At 45.5% G+C, this 20,416-nt stretch overlaps 1 long non-coding RNA gene across 1 annotated transcript; it reads left to right on the top strand.

Moving 5' to 3' along the window:
• Positions 1–7: 7 nt before the first annotated feature.
• On the top strand, positions 8–19,155 carry LOC137536249 (uncharacterized). Its single transcript, XR_011024547.1, has 3 exons — positions 8–159; positions 11,150–11,209; positions 18,945–19,155. It is a non-coding gene; the product is annotated as an uncharacterized lncRNA (long non-coding RNA).
• The last annotated feature ends 1,261 nt before the right edge of the window (positions 19,156–20,416 follow it).

Below are 20,416 nucleotides of genomic sequence, written 5' to 3'. Positions count from 1 at the left end.
TTGGCCGCTTTGTTCTCTGAAGAGACTGCCGCGTGACGTCAGCATACCGTCTGCCAGCACTAAACATGGCGAACGTCTGCCCGCACGGTTTGGAAGTGTGCATGACGTTACAGGGCAGTGTCTCTGGACACCTGTGGGGGCGCTGTACGCTAAGGGGAGGTGAGGACTAACAGAGAGATCCTTCCTCAGAGTCAGACTATTCCCACCTCCCTCTGTCCTCACTTGCATTCTGTGTGCAGTAGCTGTCCCAGTTTCCAACTGTCTCTCTTTCGTATCCCAAACTCCCTTTCCCTTTCTTTTTTCAGGACTTATGTATGTATACTCATATATATGCAAATATACATATTTGTCTTCTGAAAAAAAAATAAGTTTTGACTATAAACTTTATTCCAATCCTTTAAATTGATATATTTCCTATTTTCAAATGTTAATATGAACGATAATGGACCAGCGTGGCTTAAATTCTAAAACAACATTTAGTAATTGTATTATTTAGTGTTTATATATTGTCACTTAAAGGAATACTGTGGGGAGGGGGGGGGGGGGGGGAATGAGTTGAACTTATCCAGGGCTTCTAATGGTCCCCCGCAGACATCCTGTGCCCGCACAGCCACTCACGATGCTCCGGCCCCGCCTCCGGTTCACTTCTGGAATTTCAGACTTTAAAGTCTGCAAACCACTGCGCCTGCATTGCCGTGTCCTCGCTCCCGTTGATGTCACCAGGAGCGTACTGCGCAGGCCCAGTATGGTCTGTGCCGGCGCAGTACGCTCCTGGTGACATCAGCAGGAGCAAGGACATGGCAACGCAGGCGCAGTGGTTTTCAGACTTTAAAGTCTGAAATTCCAGAAGTGAACTGGGGGTGGAGCATCAGTGAGTAGCTGCACGGGCACAGGATGTCTGTGGGGGACCATTAGAAGCTCCGGGTAAGTTCAACTCATTTTCCCCCGACCCCCCCTACAGTATTCCCCCGACCCCCTACAGTATCCTTTTAACTGTCCCTCAGAAGGGCTCACAATCTAATCCCTACCAGAGTCATATATCTATGTACGTAACGTTCAGTGTGTGTATCATAGTCAGTCAGGGCTGTTCACACTAGGGGCGTTTTTGAGATTTTTTTTAAGCGCTGACGATTTTCAAAATTGCTCTGAAAGCGCTTGTGCAATGATTCTCTATGTGACAAAGTTCACATCTGAGCGGTTTGTTTCCGATCCGCTCAGATTAGCGGTGCATGGGCCATTTTTGAGGCGATTCCGCCTCAATGGAAGGTATAGGAAAAACGCGAAACGCTCACAAAATCGCTTTGTGCAGCGATTGCGTGGGCGTTTTTAAGAATAAATACAGAGTTCACTTCCTGACTGACGTCAGGAATGAAAAAAACGCAATCGTTCTGCAAAAGCGCTTAACAAAACCGTCCAACGCACAGAAATCAGAAAAAAATCACCTTAACAAAATTGCGAACGGACACGCGAGCAGAACGCAATGGGAACAAGGCCTAGGCCAATTTAGGGGGAAGCCAATTAACTTTTCTGTATGTTTTGGGGATGTGGGAGGAAATAGAAGTGCCCAGAGGAAACCCACACAGGGGAGATCATACAAATTCGTGCAGATAGTTTCTGAAATCTCCATGGCATGCATGACTAAGTGTGTGTCAGGGGGCGTGATTAGGGGTGTGCCAGGGGCGTGGCTTAAGTGTCCCTCTTTCTTATCTCAAAAGTTGGGAGGTATGCTTTTAATATACAGTATATAATATAATTATTTTTATAGAGCGTCAACATATTCAGTGTTGCTGTACAACGTACAAAACATACAACAATGGGGAGCATAGATTCACGAGCTGTTCAGCATACAGTACAATCAGGACAACCGGTGACACAAGTACCGATACATACAGTCTAAGTGTAGTTTGAATAACATCACCAATACTGATAGATGTTCATTTGATAAATTGCACATAAACAGGAAGCGAAAGGGGAAGTCCCTGCCCTTGTAAGCTTACAATCTTACAATCTAGACTCTAGAGGGTAGTGGGGTTGAGACACTGGGGGAGTAGTGAAAGGAGTTAGCAGATGAGGCAGTGAGCTTTAAAGAGACTCCGTAACAAAAATTGCATCCTGTTTTTGATCATCCTACAAGTTCAAAAAGCTATTCTAATGTGTTCTGGCTTACTGCAGCACTTTATACTATCACTGTCTCTGTAATAAATCAATGTATCTTTCCCCTGTCAGACTTGTCAGCCTGTGTCTGGAAGGCTGCCAAGTTCTTCAGTGTTGTGGTTCTGCTATGAACTTCTTCTTCCAGGCCCCTGTATGCACACTGCCTGTGTGTTATTAGGATTAGAGCAGCTTCTCTCTTCTCTCTTATCTTTTACAAGCTGGATAAATCGTCCTCTGAGCTGGCTGGGCTTTCACATACTGAAGAATTACAGACAAGGGCAAAGCTGTTTGCAGGAAGAAACAAGCAGCCTGAAACTTCAGTGCATGAGAACAGGGGGAAAGAAACACACAAATGATCTCTTGAGATTCAAAAGGAAGGCTGTATACAGCCTGCTTGTGTATGGATGTATTTTCTATGTGTGGACATACTGTACATCAACCTACTTCCTGTTTTGGTGGCCATTTTGTTTGTTTATAAACAAACTTTTTAAAACTGTTTTTAACCACTTTTAATGCGGCGAGGAGCGGCAAAATTGTGTCAGAGGGTAATAGGAGATGTCCCCTAACGCACTGGTATGTTTACTTTTGTGCGATTTTAACAATACAGATTCTCTTTAAATTCTAGCTATAACAAATTATAAGCTTGTCTGAAAAGGTGTGTCTTGAGAGTAGGTTTGACAATTTTCAAGCTTGGAGCATGAAGGATAGGCTGTGGGAAAGAGTTCCAAGGGAGAGGTGACATTAGTGAGAAGTCCTGGACACGAGATTGAGAGGAGGTGATCAAGCTGGATAATAAGAGCGTCTCTTGGGAGAAGTGAAGGTTCCAGGATGGATAATATCTGGAGATTAATGAGGAAATGTATGATAACATGATCAGTTTGATCAGCTGATAGATTTGTAAGGTTCTGATTTGCTGGTCATGATCATGTGTTAAACCAGGAAGTCATCTCAGCAAATCAGAGGTTTACAAATATATCAGCTGATCAAGCTGATCATGTGCTTCTCCATGAGTTCTCCAAGGCTGAGCCATCTCTACTGGAGAGGTGCCAGTCTGTTTTTTTTTTTGGCAGGTCACAGAATTTCTCAGGGCCCCAGCTCTTTAGGGGCCTTACAAGTCAAGAACTGTAGCAGTCACAAGTTTACTGTCACTAAATTCTGTATGCAGCTGTATGCAGCTTGAAAATGGACCAATTGAACACTACCCTGCCTTCATTCTATTGGTCTGTTTTCAAGCTGCATATATTTGCATAAAGTGTTTGCATAACTGCATCAACTTGGAATTCTTTGCATCTCTCATTGACCATCCCTTATATTGAGCCGACGCAGGTAAGGTTCTGCTGCACACCTCTGTCAATAACTGCCTGTACACCATCATGAATGCGGGAGCCAGAATTATCCACTCCTCCCATCGATCCACCATGGGGATGCAGCTCTGTGAATCCCTCCACTGGCTTCCTATCAAGTCCAGATTCAAGATACTGTGTCTGACCTACAAATCTGTCCAAAAAACCTGCCCAACCTACATTTCCGATCTTACTCAGAGATGCACACCTAGCTGCTCACTCCGTTCCTCCAATTAACTTCACCTGACCATCCCCCGCATCACCCAGTCCCGTGCACGCCTCCAGGACTTCTCAAGAGCTGCTCCAACACTATGGAACTTCCTACTTCCACCCATTAGGGCAGCCCCCTCCTTCAACATCTTCAAGAAGGCCCTCAAAACTCACCATTTCACTCTGGCCTACCACCCCTCACAAGTGCTCTAAACCCGCAGCTGAACTCTGGTCCCCTACCTGCCAAACGTGATGAGGTTGCATTTTTTAATGAAAATTCTACTTGCGATTTTTTTGTGCGTTTGGGAATTGGGATGTGATTGCAATTTTTGCTGAGGCCATCTTTTCCTGTTGCAAGGTTTCCTGGAATTGTTGACCTAAAAACGCAATGAAAATCGCATGTGTTATGTTTTTTACTTTACAAAAGCACAAAAAGAGCTGCAGTTGCTGCAATTACCAATTTATAAAATCGTACCATGGTGTGCAGCACTTCACAATTCTGCATGTTTATCCTTAGACACTGTGTTATACTGTATATGTTGTTAAAATTTGGTTTGGTGACTACTAATTAAATGGTACCTGAGGGGGGTGGAGAGAGGGGTTTTGTGCATGCCAGGGGCTTCTTCCGGCCCCCTTCGGGCTGGTCGGTCCCTTGATGTCCGCCTCCACCGCCTGGGTTTTCTGCTGTGGGTCCTGGTGATTCGGCCGGTCGGCGCGGTTCGGTCGCGTGCTGCTTCCGCGGCCGGGGGCGTTCTGCACCTGCGCAATAGTGCTGCACGGGTGTAGTGCGCTCTCGGTGGTAGGGTGTGTGCGTGCGCGCTGTGCCAGGCTGGCTCGGGTGCCTGGGCTCGTGGTGGGGGGTCCGGGTGGCGGCGGGGGGCTGGTTGGCCTGGGGGGGGGGGGGCGGGTGTGTATGGAGCTTTGATTTCATCTGTCTCAGGTTTACTTTGTTACACAGTACTACTATACTCTACATATGCACTCTCCAGTCTCCACAGAGCTGCAGGGAATCCAATGAGAATGTTGTGCACATTGAACACAAAGGTGTTGTCTATCACCCATAAACCTGGTTCAGATTGTGCATGAAGAATGTGTAATAGAGGAAGAATCCCCTTATTCCCCTGCAGAGTACCTGCACATCATTATTACATGTACCCACAGCTACATTACCTAGGGCCTGATAGATGTTCTTTGTTCCGGTCTGTACCTTTTACAAGTACTCTTACTAAGGACTAGTTTTAGTCTATGACTAAAGGGAATAAATATGGCAGTCTCCATGTCCTTCTCACTTCAGTTGTCTTTTAAAATTCCTAAGCTTTGGCAGTTAAGAGACAAATTTCATGTTACATACTTTCAATCAACAAGATTGTAATATGCAAATTAGAGGAGTCGGAGTCGGTGGAATCCTAAACTGAGGAGTCGGAGTCGGTGGATTTTTGTACCGACTCCACAGCCCTGTATATATCCTACTAATATAATAAATGGAAAAGTTTGGATGTTTGGCTGTTTAGATGTTTGGATGTTTGTTACTCGATCACGCAAAAATGGCTGAATGGATTAGAATGAAATTTGGTACACACATAGTACATTACCTGGAATAAAGTATAGGATACTTTTTATTCCCATAACCAAAAAGGGGCGGAGACAAATACAAATTTCACTGGAAAATGTAAACTGCAGCCATTTTTACACTGTTAATGGTAGGGTTCTCAAACTTTGCACAGTTGGTCGCTGGGTGACTGGGATTAATATTCGGAAAGGTGTTGCACTGTTAATGGCGCAAGCCTCAAACCTGGTACAGTTGATCATTGGGTGACTAGGGTTCAATTTCAGAAAGGGGGAGGAGCCACAAACAACTAGTTAAATTTGTTTCATTTCAATGCACATTATTGATGCCAAACACCGCAAAGATCACAAACTTGGTAATTGATTAATTGTGTGTTAGGGTTAGAAAAGTAGGCACAGCCAACACCAGCCAAATACATAAAAGGGCAACGCTGAGTCATAAGTGGGCGGAGACAAATACAAATTTTACTGGGAAAATGTAAACAGCAGCCATTCTTACACTGTTAATGCTAGGGTTCTCAAACTTTGCACAGTTGGTTACTGGGTGACTGGGATTAATATTCAGAAAAGTGGGTGGAGTCTATAAAAGACAATCAAAATTAACCTATTGATTTTCAAGGGGAATATTTACATTGCTGCCATTCTTGCACTGTTAATGGCACAAGCCTCAAACCTGGTAGAGTTGATCATTGGGTGACTAGGGTTCAATTTCAGAAAAGGGGTGGAGCCACAAACAGCCAATTAGATTTGTTTCATTCCAATGCAAATTAATGATGCCAAACACTGCAAAGCTCACAAACTTGGTAATTGAGTAATTGATTCATTGTGTGTGAGGGTTAGAAAAGTGGGCACAGCCAACACCAGCCAAATACATAAGCGGGCAACGCCGGGTCGTAAGTGGGCGGAGACAAATACAAATTTTACTGGGAAAATGTAAACAGCAGCCATTCTTACACTGTTAATGGTAGGGTTCTCAAACTTTGCACAGTTGGTTACTGGGTGACTGGGGTTAATATTCAGAAAAGTGGGTGGAGCCTACAAAAGGCAATAAAAAATTACCTATTGATTTTTCAGGGGAATATTTCATTGCTGCCATTCTTGCACTGTTAATGGCACAAGCCTCAAACCTGGAACAGTTGATCATTGGGTGACTGGGGCTTAAATTTATAAAAGGGGGTGGAGCCACAAACAGCCAATATGATTTGTTTCATTTTAATGCAGGTTATTGATGCCAAAGACCGCAAAGCTTACAAACTTGGTCATTGAGTAATTGATTAATTGTGTGTTAGGGTTAGGAAAAGTGGGCACAGCCAGCACCTGCAAAATACATAATCGGGCAATGCCGGGTCATCAGTAGACGGAGACAAATGCAAATTTCACTAAGAAAATGTAAACTGCAGCGATTCTTACACTTTTAATGGTAGGGTTCTCAAACTTTGCACAATTGGTCACTGGGTGACTGGGATTAATATTCAGAGAAGTGGGTGGAGCCTACAAAAGCAAATCAAAATTCACGTATTGATTTTCAAGGGGAATATGTAATTGCTACCATTCTTGCACTGTTAATGGCAAAAGGGGTGGAGCCACAAACAGCCAATCAGATTTGTTTAATCTCAATGCAAATTATTGATGCCAAAGACCGCAAAGCTGACAAACTTGGTTATTGAGTAATTGTGTGTTAGGGTTAGAAATAGTAGGCGGAGCCAACACCAGCCAAATACATACCTGAACAATGTTAGGAAATAAGTGGGTGGAGAAAAATACAAATTTCATTGCGCAAATGTAAACTGCAGCCATTCTTACACTGTTAATGGTAGGGTTCTCAAACTTTGCACAGTTGGCCACTGGGTGACTGGGATTAATATTCAGAAAAGTGGGTGGAGCCTATAAAAGCCAATCAAAATCCACCTATTGATTTTTAAGGGGAAAATTTTATTGCTGCTATTCTTGCACTGTTAATCACCTGTACCTGGTACAGTTGTCCATTGGGTGATTGGGGTTCAAATTCAGAAAAGGGGTGGAGCCACATCCAATCAGATTAATTTTATTTCATTGCAAATTATTGATGCCAAAGACCGCAAAGCTCACATACTTGGTCACTGTGTGTTAGGGTTAGGAAAAGTGGGCAGAGCCGACACTAGCCAAATCCATACCCGGGCAACGCCGGGCGTCCAGCTAGTATATATATATATATATATAATATTATTATTATTATTTTTTTTAAAGGGTAAAGGACTGGAAATAGAAGATGACAACCAGAGAACCTATTACAAACTCCTCATTATTAGTGGGGATAAGTAATAGGGGACAAGACAAAATGGTACAAGGGACCATTGTGACTATGGCCTAATATAACCTAGCCTACTTGGGGTATGAAAGTGAAGTATGGTTGGACTATGAATATTGTATGGGGTAGGTATGGTGGTATAAGGGGAGGTGCGGGTTAATCATTCACTTATTTTTAATGGTACTGTGTTTTATCTTTTTTTCTCAAACAATGATGCAAACAGTACCTGACATATAAGGCTTATGCCTTAAGACAATCAGGATATAACCCGGTGGGGATAGCTGAGTTTGGGGAAAAAAATAAAAAGACACTGTGTTATTAACCTGAAGGAGCAGGTGAAACGCATTGTTTGTTTTTGGTGTCCAATAAATCTTAATCTCTTAAACCTCCATACTGAAGTAAGAATGGGGTTGATTCACAATAGCGCTGCCAAACAGCGCAAGTAAATTACAGTTACGAGCGCAATTATTGCAGCGCCAGTAGGAGCGTGGAGTGCATAATTAAGTACAATCAGATTAGCGGGTGCTGAGCATACGCTATGCTGCACTACCACTGGTAACTTACACCCGCTCCGTGCCAATAACAAACGCTCCACTCGTCCTGCCCTGAGCCCCTTCGGGTCCAGTCACTTTAAATGATGTGATACCCGCATTCTGATTGGCAAATATGGCTGCCTGTCAAGTGAATTAACCCCAATGTTGCTTATTAACTCCCACCCTGTAATGTGAGCGTTTACAGTGGCAGCAAGGCATACTTTCCTTATGCAATATGCTTCTCTGTACGGTTGCACCACAACGTTGCCTTGCGATACGACTTTTTGGCTACGTTTCATGGCGATCCTTTTGCGATGCAACAGACTCATTTTAAAAGGGCTCCAATAACTCAAGACTGGGCTGCTGTAAAGCATAAAGGTAAAAGTAGCAAATTTTCAACTGACAAAACAAATAACATTTATATTGCGCTTTTCTCCTGGCGGACTCAAAGCGCTTGAGCTGCAGCGACTAGGGCGCACTCTGTAGGCAGTAGCAGTGTTAGGGAGTCTAGCCCACGGTCTCCTTACTAGCCCTTACTCCTTACTGAATAGGTGCTGGTTTACTGAACAGAAAGAGCCAAGATTTGAACCCAGATATCCTGTGTCAGAGGCAGAGCCCTTAATGGAGTTATCAGCCAAAATCAAACCCATGTTGTACGCGGCTTACTGCATAGGCGCAATAGACAGCAACGGTTTGCGCAGGCGCAGTGAGGACGACCTCGGGGTCGGCCTCTGCACCGTGCACCGAGACCAGGACGGCGGCAGAGAACGGAGCGGTCAGCCGCAGGTGAGTAAAGCTCATTTTTTAGATTTTGACTGATAACTCCTTTAAAGTAAACCTGAGATCAAAAAATATATACATACCTGGGGATTCCTGCAGCCCCCTGCAGGCTCATCGGTCCCTCGCATTCTTCCTCCTATGCTTGGATCCTCCACTAGGTGGCCTGAAAATTCAATATAAAGCAATAGAAGAGTACAATTGACTGGCACTCGATAATGCTGAAAATTGCAATTGGAAACAACCGAGCAGACTGTGCTCTCTACCTGGTGAAGATATCACAATTGTAGCAGAGAAGAAAAGCAGGTCCGGCACCAGTCGCAATGCTTTAGTGAATTTTTATTCCAATAGGTACAGTAAGGTTACATGGAGGTACAGAAAGGACGGCCTGACAGCTGTTTCGCAGGTTCCCCCGCTTCGTCAGAGGCCAATTGTGGGGTACACACATCAAAACTCCCAATATATATACCATAAAGCTATCCATACACTCACCCTGAATTCATTTGATCGGCTCCCAGCGCGCCGCGGCATTGTGGAACACGCCCCTTCTGGATACTCCCACTCACCGCCGCTGCCAATCACAGAGGAAGCAAGGTTGGCCAATTTGGAATGGCACGAAAATTATAGACTGGCATCGGTAGATGTAGAAAGCCTTTACACAAGAATACCCCAAAGACTAGGTGTTGAGGTGGTAAAAGACTTCCTGACCAAAAGGGGTAAAGATGAGGATTGGGCAACATATATCTGTGATTGTCTGTACTTTATATTGTCACATAATGCCTTTCTTTTTCAGGACTGCTGGTATAGACAGGCCTCGGGTGTGGCAATGGGGACCTCGGTGGCCCCAACCTTTGCTAATATCTTTTTGGCAGGTTGGGAAGACCGCTGCATATTCCAAAATGCGAATCCCTGTCGCCACTTGATTAAGTCCTGGCTAAGATACATGGACGATGTGTTGTTGATATGGCAAGGTGGAGAGTTGGAGTTTAACAACTTTATTGACTGGATGAATATTAATGAATTTAATATGCGTTTTACTGGCGTGTGGGGAAGGGATAAAATGGAATTCCTTGATCTCACTATTGTAGTAGAGGAGACTGAACTGATAACCAAGGGGTACAGAAAACCCACAGCTACTAACAGTATCTTATTGTATTCCAGTTATCACCCTGACCACTTTAAAAACTCTATTCCCTACAGCCAATTTGTCAAGCTAAAAAGGAATAATAGTAGAAAGTCGGACTTTGTGAAACTGAGTTATGATCTGGGCCTAAGATTCCTGTCCAGAGGTTACCCTCTACCTTTGGTGGCGGAGGCCTTCAAAAAGGAAGATTCACGATCTAGAATTGATTTATTGAAAAGGAAGGGTAAAAAGAGAAAACTGGAAGAAGGGATACAGGAGGATTCAGGGATGGTTGTACCCTTTATTTTTGAATATTCACCAATGGCTAAAAAAATGCAACCCTTCATTCACAAAAATTGGAGTGATTTGAGAGGGAATACTGCCTATGAAAAAATTCTAACCCAAAAACCATTGATTACTTTCCGTAAGGCCCAAACCATTGGTGATATGTTGGTACGTAGTGAATGCAGGGACATTAAACAGAGGGATTGGTTAACACTTGCACGACCGATTGGATGTTTTAAATGTGGAAATTGTAACCACTGCACCAATTTTATACCGGGTAAGAGAATCATACTCGGCGGTGTAACAATCCCAATTAGGGATTTCAGCCACTGTCAGTCTAAATATGTAGTGTATGCAATCCTATGTCCTTGTAACCAATATTATATCGGAATGACAACTAGACAAATGTGTACACGCTTCCAAGAATATGTAAATTCCCTAAATATAAGATATAAGAAAAGGAGCAGGTCGTTTAATCCAGCATATTTTAGATGACCATAGTGATGTAACTGCACCTTTAAGATTCACGGGTCTCAAAGTGGTTGATTCCCCAAGAAGGGGGGGAGATTGGGAGAGAGTGCTGAGACAGGAGGAGGCTAAATTAATTTCCCTCACAAAAGCTTGCGGACGCCTGGGTCTCAATGAAAGAAATGAATTATGGTGTTTTCTGGAGCAATATTAAGAAATGATTAGTTTGTAACATATTACTTTGCTAAGTTCTCTAAGGGCAATAATTGCCTATATAAATTCTCTAGTAATGAATTGCCTCACTTGTATTCTGCCTCGTTGTTATGTACTTTGTTTTTATATTACAATTGCTTTTATATTACAATTGTTTTTAATTGTTTGTTGTTTTGTTTATTGTTCCTAGGGTGACACAGAAAACTCCTTGCAGATGGCCACGTTATCATAGCGTGACATTGACGGAGTGGTAAGCGGATGCAACCACTAAATGCTACATTTCTACATGTTAGCGTATTATGTTGTCATGGAAACGTGAGACCTTCAATTGCAGACTTTATTGATCTATTGTCAGCTGATCATGATGCGAGGATGTCCCTATGAGATATGACAGCATTGATAATAGCAAAAGCTAGGTCCCTGAGTGGCTGTTAAGCCTTATGACGTACCAGAATGGGCGTGTTTATGGGTTTAGATTGTGGCTGTGTAACGTTTTTACATATTGTCTCTTGGGATCACTCTCACCGTGTGTACCATCCAGCTGAGGTATCCACTGGAGATGGACTGACTATCCGGCGGGTGTTTATGCAGATAATTATCTGCTTTTAGCGCGTTGTTATAGGATGTGCGCCTGGCGCGTTGTGGTCACCTAGGTAACCGGATAGCCGTTCCTCCACTCCTCCCCTTTCGATTCTGAGCAAATCCTATGGGCGGCTGCACGTGACTGACAGTTCTCAGCCGCGATTGGCCAACCTTGCTCCCTCTGTGATTGGCGGCGGCGGTGAGTGGGAGTACCTGGAAGGGGCATGTTCCACAATGCCGTGGCTCGCTGGGAGCCAATCAAACGAATTGGGGGTGAGTGTATAGATAGCTTTATGGTATATATATTTGGAGTTTTGATGTGTGTACCCCACTATTGGCCTCTGACGAAGCGGGGAAACCTGCGAAACGGCTGTCCTTTCTGTACCTCCATGTAACTTTACTGTACCTATTGGAATAAAAATTCACTGAAGCATTGCGACTGGTACCGGACCTGCTTTTCTTCTCTGCTACAGGCCTGGAAATTCAGCCAGTCGAGGGGGGGACCTCGCAGGCGCGGCTCAGCCACACGTGCATCTCCCATTGCGCTCACAACCCTGGGAGCGTTCTGTGCCTGCGCAGTACTACTGCACAGGTGCAGAATGCTCTTAGCAATGTGAATGTCTGCGGCTGCACTGCACTTGTGGCCACTGGCTGAATTACCAGGCCACCTAGCGGAGGATCCAGATGGCGGAGGAGGACGGCGAGGAACCAATGAGCCTGAAGGGGCTTGAGGAAGCCCCAGGTATGTATAATTTTTTTTTTCCATTTCAGGTACACTTTAACCATTACACTTATCCAGCCACTGAAGTGGGAATCAACTTGGCTGACAGCTGTGTGTGAATAAACATCTGAAAGTAAGAGATTTGTCCTGCTTCCTCATTATAATTTTCTCCCCTGGTCTCCAGCGCAGTCAACCATAACACTAAACCACCATCTGTTCTTCCCCAGTAGCAAATATCTGAGTCAGCAATGCCAGATTTTCATAGAGAGTCAGTAGCGCTCTTATCACTGACATGAGAGGGACAGAAAATTACTGTTATTTTACACTCATAATTTATTATTATTACACGTTTATAAAGCATTTCTTGAACACTGAAACTCACAACATACATTTATCATTTTTGGGACCAGACAGGTCTGGTGGGGTGATTGCCAGACTTCATATGTCGAGTGATTGCCACACAGTGCGGGTAAGTATTTTTTATCCCACTTTATAAAACAAACAATGAAACCACAAGGTATTTACTCTTGACTAGAGATGGCCCGAACGGTTCGCTGGCAAATTTTTCCGGAGGTTCGGTTTGCCCCCGTAGTGCACCATTAGGGTCAACTTTGACCCTCTACATCACAGTCAGCAGGCACATTGTAGCCAATCAGGCTACACACCCTCCTGGAGCCACTCCCCCCCTTATAAAAGGCAGGCACCGCCGGCCATTACACTCACTCGTGTGCCTGTAGTAAATAGAGAAGGGACAGCTGCTGCAGACTCTCTCATAGGGAAAGATTAGTTAGGCTCTTGTAGGCTTCTTAGCTTGCTCCTTGATGATTCTTATTGCTAAAATAGCACCCCACAACAGCTCTTTTGAGAGCTAATCTTGTTCTTGTAATCTATTTTTTTTTCTGTGTGTCCCATTGACACTTGTGTTGCATAGACACCCTTGATAATTCATACTGTGTGTGCCACTGCCAGCCAGGCTCAGCACATTCAGTGACTACCTGTGTGTGTGACAGGTGCACATTGTAATACCCATCACTGCATATACCTACCTACATGTTGTTCACAGTGCACCCACCTACCTACCTACGTGAGTTGAGCGCACGCAGTGTCACTGTGCCTGTCCGCTACCTGTCTGTGTGTGACAGGTGCACATTGTAATACCCAGTACTGCATATACCTACCTACCTATCTGTTGTTCACAGTGCACCCACCTACCTACGTGAGCGCATGCAGTGCCACTGTGCCTGTCCGCTACCTGTCTGTGTGTGACAGGTGCACATTGTAATACCCATTACTGCATATACCTACCTACCTGTTGTTCACAGTGCACCCACCTACCTATGTGAGTTGAGTGCATGCAGTGTCATTGTGCCTGCCCGCTACCTGTCTGTGTGTGACAGGTGCACATTGTAATACCCATCACTGCATATACCTACCTGTTGTGTTCAGTGCACCCACCTACCTGCGTGAGTGCACGCAGTGTGATATAGCACTCCGTGGATACCTGTTAACTGCACCTGTGTGACTGCACATTGTATTAGTCAAGTCAGTGCATACCTTTCACTTCATCCCCCCGATATGGACACAATGGACAAAACAGGCAGAGGTAGAGGCAGACCCAGAGGAAGGCCACCCAGCAGGTCTGTGCGAGGTCATGTTGATGTGATTTCGTGCGGCCCTCAACCAAAGTACAGTGCTCAGAAGAAGGCACGTCCCATCAACTACCAAGATTGTCAGGACGTGGTTGACTATTTAACACAGAACACCTCATCTTTCGCAGCCGCCAGCGCTACTACAAGCACCACATCCATTGCATTTGACACTTCGCAGGAGTTAATTGGTGGGGAATTAAGTCATTCACAGCCATTATTGTTACAACCAGATGAAGGCCCTAAGCAAGTTACACCACCTCATATGTCTCAGTTAGGCGGCGACACTATGGACGTAACGTGTGAAGATGATGATGTACCTGCTGTTAGTGCAGTTCTAGAGGTGTCTGAGGCAGCAAAGCTGGGCAGGATGATTATGATGATGACGATGATACGGATCCCACCTATGTTTCCAATAGAGGAGATGAACAGGGGGCAGTTCAGAGGGGGAGTCAGAGAGGAGTAGGGGGAGACGAGTTGCTGAAAGAAGCAGGGGGAGCTCATCGTCAGAAACAGCTGGTGGCAGTGTCCGGCGCCATGTATCGCCACCTATGTACAGCCAGCCAACATGCCCTTCAACGTCAGCTGCAGAGGCCACCATAGTGCCATCATCCCAGGGGGGATCAGCGGTGTGGAAATTTTTTCATGTGTCTGCCTCAGATCGGAGCAATGCCATCTGTTGTCTCTGCCTCCAAAAATTGAGCCTTGGAAAGGCCAACACCCACGTAGGGACAACTGCCTTACGAAGGCACGTGGAGAAAAAGCACAAACTGCAATGGGAAGAGCTGAGCAAAAGCAGCACACAAAAGAAAAGCCACCCTCCCTCTCCACTTCCTCCTTCAGGTGCAGCATCTTCAGCCGCTTTCTCCATTGCACCTTCACAGCCACCCTCCTTCACTCCGCCTCTGCCCTTGAGCGCTTCCTGCTCCTCTGCCCACAGCAACCAGGTGTCCGTGAAGGAAATCTTTGAGCGGAAGAAGCCAATTTCTGCCAGTCACCCCCTTGCCTGGCATCTGACAGCTGGCGTGGCGGAACTGTTAGCTCGCCAGCTGTTACCATACAAGCTGGTGGACTCTGAGGCCTTCCTTAAATTTGTGGCCATTGGGACACCACAGTAGAAGATACCAGGCCGCAATTATTTCTCTAAAAAGGCGATACCCAAACTGTACCGTGAAGTTGAGAGGCAAGTGGTGTCATCTCTGGCACACAGCGTTGGGTCAAGGGTCCACCTGACTACAGATTCCTGGTCTGCCAAGCACGGTCAGGGCCGCTACATTACTTACACAGCCTATTGGGTCAACCTGGTGACCGATGGCAAGCAGGGAGTACGTGGCTGTGCAGCAGACCAACTTGTGACACCTCCACGGCTTGCAGGCAGGCCTCCTGCCACCTCCTCTCCTCCTGCTACATCCTCTTCACTGTCATCCTCCTCCTCTTCCTTGGCTGAGTGGCAGTTCAACTCTACTGGTGCTGCGATCTCCTCTCCAGCTACACAGAGCCAGCTCCCCAGGGCCTATGCTGCATGCCAGGTACAAAGATGTCACGCCATCTTAGACATGTCTTGCCTCAAAGCGGAGAGTCACACTGGACCAGCTCTCCTGGCTGCTCTTAACAAACAGTTGGATCAGTGGCTAACCCCGCACTAGCGGGAGATCGGCAACATGGTGTGTGACAACGGCAGCAATCTCCTTTCCGCTTTGAATGTGGGAAAGCTGACACATGTACCCTGCATGGCACATGTGCTGAATCTAGTCATTCAAAGATTTGTGTCAAAGTACCCAGGCTTAGAGGACGTCCTGAAGCAGGCCAGGAAGTTGTGTGGGCATTTCAGGTGGTCTTACACGGCAATGGCACGCTTTGCGGACATTCAGCGGAGAAACAACTTGCCGGTGAGACGCTTGATATGTGATAGCCCGACTCGCTGGAATTCGACCCTGGTCATGTTCTCTCGCCTGCTAGAACAGGAGAAAGCCTTCACCCAGTACCTCTACAATTTCAGTAGAAGGACACAATCTGGGGAGATGGGGATGTTCTGGCCCCCGAACTGGACACTGATGCGAAATGCATGCAGGCTCATGCGGCCGTTTGAGGAGGTGACCAACCTGGTGAGTCACAGTGAAGGCACCATCAGCGACTTGATCCCGTACGCTAACTTCCTGGAGCGTGCCGTGCGTAGAGTGGTGGATGGAGCTGTGGAGGAGCGTGTAGACTGAGGAACAGTTACGGCAGGAACAGTTGTGGGAGCAATTTACATCAGAATCAGATGTTTCCTCAACACCTGCGGCAGCACAGAGGGGGGAGGAGGAGGAAGAGTTGTATGGGGAAGAGGAGTCAGACTCGGATGATGAGGAAGGTGTATCTTTGGAGGAGGAGGCGGTGGCGGCAGAATAACAATCGCAGCAGGCGTCGCAGGGGGCTTGTGCTGCTCAACGTTCCCATGGTATTGTTCGTGGCTGGAGGAAAGAGGAGAAGGACTTACCTGACGTCACTGAGGAAGAGCAAGAAGAGATGGATAGTACGTCTGCATCCAACTTTGTGCAGATGTTGTCTTTCATGCTGTCCAGCCTGTTGAGGGACCCCAGTATTAAAAAACTCAAGGGGAATGAGCTGTACTGGGTGGCCACGCTACTAGACCCTCGGTATAGGCACAAAGTGGCGGACATGTTACCAACTCACCAGAAGGCAGAAAGGATGCAGCACATGCAGAACAAGCTGGCAACTATGCTTTACAATGCCTTTAAGGGTGATGTCACAGCACAACGCAATAAAGGTACCACTGCCAGTAATCCTCCTCCCATGTCCACGCAGGCAAGGACAGGACGCTCCAGCGATCTCATGGTGATGTCGGACATGCGAACATTCTTTAGTCCAAAGCCTCGACTTAGCACTTCCGGATCAACCCTCCACCAACACCTGGACCGGCAGATAGCCGACTACCTGGCCTTAAGTGTGGATGTAGACAGTGTGAGCAGCAATGAACCCTTGGACTACTGGGTGTGCAGGCTTGACCTGTGGCCAGAGCTGTCCCAATTTGCCATCCAACTTCTGTCTTGCCTTGCCTCAAGCGTCCTGTCAGAAAGGACCTTCAACACAGCTGGAGGCATTGTCACTGAGAAGAGAAGTCGCCTAAGTCACAAAAGTGTTTAGTACCTCACCTTTATCAAAATGAATGAGGCATGGATCCCGGAGGGCTACTGCCCGCCCGAAGACTAAGTCAGTCCCCACACACAGCACCTCTGCCCGCAGGCCGCTTGACTGCCTTCTCCGCCACCACCATCACGGTAGCAGCGGCTGCTATAATAATGTTTCTGGTGCGTGTACATGCCTGCCTAATTTTTCTGGCTGCACTGCGGCTGCAACAACAAAACAATAGGCATGTACATGTGCCCATTCTCCTTCGTGATCATTACTTTGCTGCGGTGAGGTGATTGCGTATCACAATGAAGCAATGACCGCCAGCTATATGAGTGTCTCGGGGGGTTGCACACCAAAGATAATAAGGTCGTTGCTTCATTGTGGTCAGACCAAATTTGATCAGCTGGACAGTCACTGTTTTTCTATCATTGAGCTACCTCAGCCCGGCGACCATATGGGCTTGAAAACCTCCACGGCCTGCACTCTCGCCATGGTGCGCACCAGTCCAGCACGGCCGTCACTACGCAAACAGCTGTTTGCGGTGCGTTACACAGTGAGTTTGGTGTGTCAGTGTGAAGCAGTACTCTAATTACACTCCCTGATTGATGTATACACATGCAAGATGTTTTAAAGCACTTTAGGCCTGCAATTTAGCATTCAATGTGATTTCTGGCCTTAAAACGCTGCTTTGCATTCAATCCAGATTTTTCCCTGGGACTTTTGGCATCTATCCCACTCCGCCATGCCCCCCTACAGGTGTTAGACCCCTTGAAACATCTTTTCCATCACTTTTGTGGCCAGCATAAATTTTTCTAGTTTTTAAAGTTTGCCTCCCCATTGAAGTCTATTGCGGTTCGCGAACCTAAAATAGAAGGTTTGGGCCATCTCTACTCTTGACTGTGAGGGGGGGGGGGGAGGAGGAGGAGTGGGGAGAGCATCCTTATAATCCTCTGGCAGAAAAAAGTCTAGAAATTCAGCTCTTTAAGACTGAAGGATTTTGCAAGTATCATTTCCATATCCAAGAAGCAAAACCCATAATGCATTACATATCATGCCACGTGAAAGCTTGCACTGATGGCTGGAACAGCTGCCAGCAGGCCGGATAGTGTAACTGTATAGGTTGTAGTTGTGGCATAACTCAGCAGTTCTGGATAAATGTCTGGCTTACAAGAGAAAATTGTTTTTAATGTTGCATCGTGGACAAGCAATATTTTCAAATTCCGTAAATTTTAATCAGGGGCGTATCTGGGTAATATAGATGCCCCCCCCCCTCTAAAAACAGCATCCTTTCTCGGATACATGGGTTATGGTTGCCAGTGTTTTTTGGCTCAGGATATTGCTGAAGTTACTTTTTTGTATTATTCCCTCTGTCCTTTTTTCTAACACTAAGCGAAGTGTGCCCTACATACATAAAGTAGCCATGTTCCCCAGATGGCAGAATGATTTTGATTTGAGGGTGATGGAGGGGGGCACGGGGGCAGACATGGTGGCACAGCACAGGGGCAGGCATGGTGCCCATGGTACTGTGGCGCCCATGGCATGAGCCATACCTGTACCCCTCTAGGTATGCCTCTGGTTCTAATAAAACGAAGTTAGCAGTTGCAGCACATCATCAGCTCAGCAGGACACAGATATTGTTTTGATGGTTTGAGCTCCTGTTCTGCTTCCCCTGCAGATATCACAATACTGCTATTCTTAGAGTGCCGGTATATCAGAGCATTGGCCTTATGTAATCTGGGTACCGCAGAGGGGAAATACTCTGCAACTCTTCTACAATGGAACTTCTTGTAAAGCAGAACTGTAATCATGTTAAAAGTCAACAATGAACTTAAAGTAAACCTGAGATGGGCACATTGAAAAAAGTTATACATAGGCTGCTCGGTGCCTTGTTGTCTTTCCAGGCCGCCTGGATCCTCCGCAATTTGGCCCGGTACTTCTGCTAATCGACGTGTACTGTGCATGTGCGGCTCAGCCATGTGTGCGCAATCCGTCAGGCTCCTGTCTCTACTACTGCACAGGCACAGAACGCTCCCGGCCACAGGCGCACATTGGTGGACTTTGTGCAGCTGGACTACATTCCCTAGAGCTTTCATGAAAAGGAGGAGGGCAGCAGACTAGATATAAGGTTTTTATTGTTGCTTAAAAATGTATTGCAGTGATCATTCTTCACAAAAAAACATCATAAAACGATATTTAGCAATCTATGGCTGGAGTGGACAAATTACTACATAAGACGATTTTTAACAATAGCAAGCAAATTTACCATACAATCGCTAGATCTTTCATCAAAAGGGTGAGGGCAGGAGACGATATTTAACATAAACGTTGCAAAACACTAAAACAAAAGGTATTTGAAAATAAACCGTTAATAAAAAAAATGGTAATCAATGTTTTGAAGTAGGAAAAAACTATATATATAGCGGGCGCCAAATTTCCGCTCCAGGGCCCAAAGAACGATAAATTGTATAGAGTCCTATGGCGGCACCCAATTTGTACATTTGCCGCATGCGCCCTTTTTCCTGCTCCGACTAGATCCCCTCCAGATATATAATTAATTAGAACTTCTCTAGGCAGAAGGAGGCTAACATATCACAATGAGATTTCAATCATACATCCGGAAAGGTAGCAAACCACAATGGCCACTTTTCAACAGAATCTCTTATCATATGTGTACAGAAGTGTCCTAAAATAGCCATTGCTCAGAGAGCAGAGTGTGACACCCAACCTCACTTTGACTGGACTAGTGTACCAACTATTCTCCTTAGCATATGTAGCAATAATTTTAGTAGCAATAGCATTATGGGGGCTATGCTATTAACTGGTAAAGTTGGGAAAAAAATATGCGAAATTACGCAACAAATTATGCCAAATTATGAAATATTACTATTACATACTAAATGAATTACGATTTTCTTTTAAATTTTGCATTACTATTATGTTATTCCAAGTTGAGTTACTATTCTTAACCTCCCTAGCGGTATTATTATTTTATTTTATTATTATTATTTAGTATTTATATAGCGCCGACATATTACACAGCGCTGTACAGTGTATATATATATCTTGTCACTAACTGTCCTTCAAAGGAGCTCACAATCTAATCCCTATCATTGCCATATGTCTATATTATGTAGTGTAAGTACTGTAGTCTAGGGCCAATTTTTTTTTTTTTTTTTAGTTGAGCCAATTAACTTATCTGTATGTTTTTGGAATGTGGGAGGAAACCGGAGTGCCCGGAGGAAACCCACGCAGACACGGAGAGAACATACAAACTCTTTGCAGATAGTGCCCTGGCTGGGATTCGAACCAGGGACCCAGCGCTGCAAGGCGAGAGAGCTAACCACTACGCCACCGTGCTGCCCGGTATTGATGG

The sequence above is a fragment of the Hyperolius riggenbachi genome, chromosome 10 (assembly GCF_040937935.1).
Source record: "Hyperolius riggenbachi isolate aHypRig1 chromosome 10, aHypRig1.pri, whole genome shotgun sequence".
NCBI lineage: Eukaryota > Metazoa > Chordata > Amphibia > Anura > Hyperoliidae > Hyperolius > Hyperolius riggenbachi.
Note: the sequence above shows the minus strand (reverse complement) of the source record. Positions and strands in the feature narration are given on the sequence as shown.